Source organism: Toxorhynchites rutilus, chromosome 1 (genome assembly GCF_029784135.1).
Source record: "Toxorhynchites rutilus septentrionalis strain SRP chromosome 1, ASM2978413v1, whole genome shotgun sequence".
In the NCBI taxonomy this organism is placed as follows: Eukaryota; Metazoa; Arthropoda; class Insecta; order Diptera; family Culicidae; genus Toxorhynchites; species Toxorhynchites rutilus.
Genome location: NC_073744.1, coordinates 9726929 through 9733829, shown reverse-complemented (window position 1 = coordinate 9733829; position 6901 = coordinate 9726929).

Below are 6901 nucleotides of genomic sequence, written 5' to 3'. Positions count from 1 at the left end.
AGACCCGTATTTTTTTTCATTAGGGTGCCCATTTCCATTTTAGGGTGGTTCAAAAAATCAATTTTTTCCACTTTTTCCTTTTTTCAAAAATTCATAACTTTCGAGCTACATAACCGATTTAGATGATCGACATATCAAATTGAAGTCAATGGGCTTTAATTGAAAAATATCGAACTTGCAGAGAATATGGATCCTATTTTCGTAATTATTGATTGTAGTCGTTTTTTAATGTTTTCATGGCTTTGGACTAGGGGGCGCTATTTTTTTTTCTTGAAAGCTGAATTTTTTACATAAAATATCTCGATATCAGAGATGCTATTTTTTTCGTTTTTGAGGTATGATTTTTCAAAACTAATCGATGGTTCGAAAAACAATTTTTCTCCATTTTCCCACTACAAAAAGTCATAACTTTTGAACTATTGGACCGATTCATATCATCGACAAATCAAATTGAAGCTCACAAGTAATTTTTCTTTGAAAAAATATTACTTTCGCGAAAAAAATTTTGTTTTTGTAATTATTGATTGAGTTAGTTTTTCATAGTTTTCTAGGTTAAAGATAGAGGGCGCTATAGTTTTTTATATTTTTATGGAAAGCTGAGGATTATTTAACTAACATATCTCGATATCAGAGATGCTATAATTATCGTTTTTAAGTTATAATTTTGTAAATTTAACATGTTTTAAGTCTTCGATCAATATTCCTATGTGACTAAACTAGACCTATGCGACTAGAATTCAATCTTCCCGCAAGTGTGATATTTTTTTCAAATTTTTCTTATTGGCTTCAATTTAATATATCGATCATCTAAATCGGTTCAGTAGTTCAAATGTTATGATTTTTTGCAGAAAGTCATTTTTGGACAAAGGGGGAAAAATGATTTTTCGAACCACCGGTTAACTTTGAAAATGAAAAAATTGCATCTCTGATATCGAGATATGTTATGTAAAAAATCATCAGCTTTCAAGAAAAAATATAAAAAATATAGCGCCCTCAAAGTCATAAGAAATAAAAACGACTACAATCAATAATTACTAAAATAAAATTATTTTTTCTTGAGTAAAAGATTTTTTAATAAAGGGCTATGTCATTAGTTCCACTTTTATATGTCGATCATCTAAATCGGTTCAGTGATTCAAAAGTTATTAATTTTCATTTGTCATTTTTGGGAAAAAGTGGAAAAAAATGATTTTTCGGATCAACCTGAAATGGAAATGGGTACCCTAATGAAAAAATAACAAATACGGGTCTAATGTTTTGCGATAAAGAACAAAATTACGACTTTTGACAAAAATCTGAGAACCACTATATTGGTTTTGCGTGGAATGGCTGTACATATACCCGGCAAACGTTGTTCTGCCATAAAAAAAATTTCTAGTGAATATGTTAGTTGTAAAATAAAAAAATAACTTATGTGTTGTAAGTGTGTTTAAATGTTTCAACGATCTACACATACATACATTCTTGAAAGGCGTTAACGTTCCCTGTGGAACTTTTGCCGTCTCTACGTATGCATTAACTAGCGTCATTTATTAATACTTAGTTGAGATTTCACATACATACATACGCGTTGTAATTTTTTATAAAAATCAGTATTTCTTCGTTGGTATTTTGGACATCTACCAAGGCTGCAATGATGTCAGGGCAAAATTACTTATGTGTGTGAGTTCCAGACTTCATACACACCAGATGGACCAACCAGAAAGTCTGCCGGGCCGCAGATTGAATATCGCTGGTCTAACGTCATGTGAATTAATATAAACTAAATATAATAACTTTTCTGTATTAAAACTATACAAAATGTCATACGATGAGTCAAATATCTTTGATGTGATGAATAGAGCCTCTTATTTTTCAAAAACCTGTGAAAGATTGTTATATCCAAAAAGTCTGCAACAAAAATAAAAACAGATATGTTACAGATATGTCTGTAAATTTACAAACATATTTGTAAATCTGGCATCTCTGGTGGTCTGAGAATTTATTGCAAGAAATCGCTTGAAAACATGCATGAATTTGCTTGAAAATGAAGTGGACTGAGTCCGCACCACTTAGCTTTCAACGCCTTAGTGTGGTATTAGCAACTAGAGACTTGGAGTTTTTAACCAAACACAAACTCGTATCGATTATATGTGGTTTTCATGAAGAAAAATCGATTTGCATTTACTAGTTGCGTAAAAACACCCCAAATCGGACAATCCAAAATCATTTACCCTAATCCTGTTTTTTTTTTCTTTCTGCCGAAGCTATGAAAAGTGAGATTGGAGTAGATGTTTTTTCAAAAACATTTCTCATAATTCGCTCTTCATAAGATCTTCATCGGCAGTTAAAGAAATGGCATCACTGCCAGCGACAATGCAGTTCATGATGACAGACGGAAACTTAACGATTTCATCACGTTTCAGTTGCCTCAATGTGCAGAGCTGAGTTGGAGATCCGATTGACATCGCTAACATAGATCGGGTTTCGGTTGCCTAATTTGTAGAAGGCATGAGTGGATCATTGATTTTCGACTGCGAGAATTGTGTTGGCAAAATGTTGGCCATACAGAGTCGCTTAAATCATGAGTGTGGGATGCTCAGAGCTGACATTTTTTATATGTATCACACTCGAGATGAAGAATAGAAGGTGGGAAGTTTCACGGGTTTTGGTTGTTCACTTTGTTCACTTTGATTGTGTTAGTAGCCAGGATAACAGCAAGTTCATATACCGGCATACCAGTCAGTTACTCAAATGGTACAAAATTGAATGTGTCAACGAATAACGTTGAAAGAGGATATACAGAAGCTAATTACAAATTTCCAAATCATATTTTTCGCATTATAAAAAACAGAACATATCACCAACTAAAATGTTTAATTTTTTCTTTGATTTAAAGAATAAGAATTCTAATGTCTACTATATTTGGATTCTAGAGCAACTTTATGGAAGTTTGACTTTTGTCAGCAATTGTAATTACTTTTTTCACAATTAGGGTGCTGAAAACTTCAGTCGTCTAAAACTAAGACGCAAGCGGAAAACTTTTCGTCTCAATCTGAGTCATACGGAGTCAATTAAATTTATTTTTCAAGTTCATTTTACATGAAAAAACTTGCAACATTTTTTTCCCATGCACTGTCGAATATTTATCCGTCAGAGGAACAAAAGATTGTGTGACTCTGACTTTGTTCATTTACGTTTTTGGTAGACGTAACGAGAAGTAAAATTGAATTGAAATTAAGTTTAGAACACTTCAAAAATACTCAAATTTCAGTGGAAAAAGTGGAAAAAACTAATTTGTTCATTTCATTTGCTTATTTTTACCTTTAATAACAACACTTTTCCATTGTAGTGGACTATTATAAGAAAAGTAACATACATAAACAAAATCTGTGACATCACAGATTTAAAAAATCTTCCCACCTTTCATTTTCCATCTCGTATCATGTTACTGCCTAAATATGCAGGGTTGACGTATGCGCCAACTGTGTTCTTCGATTGAATTAAAATAACAAAAATCATGAAACTCTTCCGGTCCACTTTTGAGCGTTAATGTTTATTAAATAGAGGTAGATCATTATATATGAATTGTTTACAGTCATAATTATTCAGCTAAAAACAAGAAAAATGCGTTTTCCACCACTGATAGGTATTGGTGGTTACGTCAACCATGCATATTTGTGCAGACTAGGTTTTCAGTTCAAATTAGAACCATTCTGGACATTTCTTTCAAGATAATTAAATAACGTAAAACAAAAGCATAGAAGGGTTTAATTTTCTTGTGACCAGTGTTGCCCTGTCGAGATGTCACTTACCCGTTTCCCTTCAACCAGATGTATGCAACAGCAGCTGCACACACGATGCACGCATCACGCATAGTAACGCATCCGCTTCTAGAGTAGCATCACTGTGGGCGTTTCGCTGCGTTTCGTTGCGTTTCGACGCTCAATTTTGATAGCAGGCCATGTGTTGTCTCGACCAGCTTCGCTGTATTTGGCATATCGCGACGGCAGGGCAGATAGTGGTTGTGAACTTCACGCCGGGCCCGTTCCCTCCAGTGGGCGCCCACATGCACAACGGATGGTGCACATGCGAGCCGGAAGTTGGGGCTGTCCGGCGCTTGGAAACAAGCAATATCTACACAACCAGCTAACCACACTGCCAGAGCGTACTGCCTGGTCTGCAAATGTGTTGCTTTTCTGGCGTTGTTATTGTTATTGTTGTTGTTGTTGTTGTTGTTGTTGTTCGTCGTTAGTCAACGGACTTTTCCGGATAGAACCGCGAACCCCCACTGTTTGCGCGGTGGTTTGTTGATACTCACTTACCTTCCTTCTCCGAGGGGAAGCATCCCGGCCGATGGCCGGGATACGACTGAGACTGAAACCCTTGCGGCTAGCCCAGCGCCGCGCCACGAATGGTGGCGGCGGCGGTGATGACAAGGCCACAAACACACCGGATTCGGTATTCTAAAGCGCAAACTACGCCGCAGGTATTTTTGGTTTCACCTTCAGGTGGCGAGAGCGGATCCTCTAAGGGCAGCGTTAAGATTCTACAGCCGAACATCATCAAACAAACCGTCCGAGAACAGATGTGGGAACCCTTTTTTTTTCCTTTGCGGAGAGGGGTTTAAAAATAGCGCGTCAACTGTTTACTACACGCGCCCTAAGGAGGAGGACGAATTGCCAATTTTTTTTTCTGTGAGAAGAGCAACGCCGGGCGAGGGGAACGACGATGAGACAAGTCTTGAAATAATTCTTTTTTGTTCTATCGGGTTTGCGCGATTTTCCGCTAGGTGGAGCGCAATGGTTTGACGTTTTTTGACTCGAGAAAATAAAAGCAGCTTAGGAGGGTGATGGAAATGGATTAATGAATAACAACCGTTTGTTTGTGTGGTCTAGAAAAAAATCTTTATTGAAAATAATGTAAAATTCGATCGCTTCCAACATCCAGCTGGCCCCGGTTGATTGTTGATTCTGGAATGTCGTACCAGATAGTGCATTTACAAATACTGCTAAACGGGAAATACCTATGTAAATGCACTTCTGACACGCACTCCAAAACTAAGGCTGCTTCGGCTCTGCTGCTGTTGTTGCCGTTGCTGATATGGCGACCGCCACTGGTTCAAGTGGCTTGTAGAACCATCGATCCATCCAATCTGCACACTCAGGTGTTGGCGTGGATGTGTGTATAGAAGAACTTCACTTTCACTATCATTGCCAATCCAACTGCCGCCGTTGCCGCCGCTGCCGCCACCGCAATTATCGGTGTCTACCTCAGAGATTCGGATGACGTGCCTCGGTGTCACCTGTGCTTGCGGCGGTACAACCTTTCGTCGTTTTGTGTGTGATCTTCGCTGCGTGTATGTGACCATTAAACACTTGCTCGATTTGACCTTAGTATTATTCTACCCCGGATGGAAGGAGACAATAATAATATGTACTGGTAGAAGCAAAGATGCCATCAGGCTGAGATGTCAGCTGAGATGACTAAGAGATTGATGATGACGGTCAGAGCTCTAGCTGCTAGCTGCTGACCGAGACTACTCGGCAACGTTGCGCGTTGCAGTAGAAAAAATTATGAATTGCACACCTAACGCGAGCGGTTGCGGCGGTGCTTATGCAACAAATCACAAGTCGGCGGTTTGTGTGCGCGCGTACTTGAAAATAGAGTGTGGATAGAAAATGCGACTGAAACTGCTGCTGCACTTATACGTGAGAGTGCAACACCGACGACCGCTGCCGTTTGCGTAGTTGCATTCTGCTGTTGGCCACTTGCCTACACCCGCTCTATATCTAACCCCATCCATTCACCGATCCACCCTCTCACATAGCCCTCACACCATCCAGCCGGCAGCTGTTGGTGAAGTTTCCCCATCGCGAAAGACCTGGATATCGAATCCGTTACAGGGCTGTGAGGCGCGCGCGAGTTCGCTCTAAACTTTCCCTGTGCGCGTTAGGTTAGGAAAACCCACATAGTTGTCGGGCCGTGTTTCCAACTAACCTCGTCAGGGTCGTTCGTTGCCATAAAGGAAAGAAAAAGTAATAGGAAAAAAAACCTAGCTGGTTGGCAGGCAGCCGACACGCGAGAAAATTCCGTGCAACAATAGTGCACTGCCCCAAATGGTTCCCCCGTCTCTCTCTCTCACTCTTTCCCATGGAGCATAGGGGTTGGAAGGTATGGCGAAAAGAAGAGGTGGTAGAAGGCAACATACAAACACACACGCGCGCTCATTGCACATGTGTTAAGTTAACTTAGCTCATTAGAGACATCTCATGCGATCATGATCGGTAATGATTTGACGCTGGGATCGGAATGATAATAAGGTGCTGCGGCTGCTGTTACAGCTTTGACATATTAGCCGCTGCTAATGACGGTTGTACGTCATTCTAAAGTGGGAATTTTTCTATAGAAACAACTATAGAATCATAACTTGTTTTGACGAGTGCCGCTCACTTTCTTGTGCGAATGAGCTCTATTAAATGCACGATTGAATCAGCGATTCGCCAAAATGGATGATCGCAGTAGGTCATCAAGTTTCCGCCATCATCAGGCATGTGTCTGTCGGTTAATGGTTCGATTAATTCAAATAATGGAATATCTGCAATTTTAATCGAGTAATTTTATATCGAATAAGGAAAAAACAAAATATGAATACATCGAATAATTATCACAGTAATCGCGATTAATGAAAAAAGGAACCAGGACGGCATTGTTCTTTGAACGCATTTTCTCAAGGGCTCGAGTGTAAAAGGTTGTTCTAGCTGCCTAAATTCGATATTATTTGATACTAGCTGACCCGGCAAACTTCGTTCCGCCCTAAATTTGTTTTTTGTTATCAATACCTTCAAACATTCACGTTTTCTTACTATGAGCAAGTTCATGGGTCCAATCGCAGAACTGTTCATTGATTGATCTTCTAATC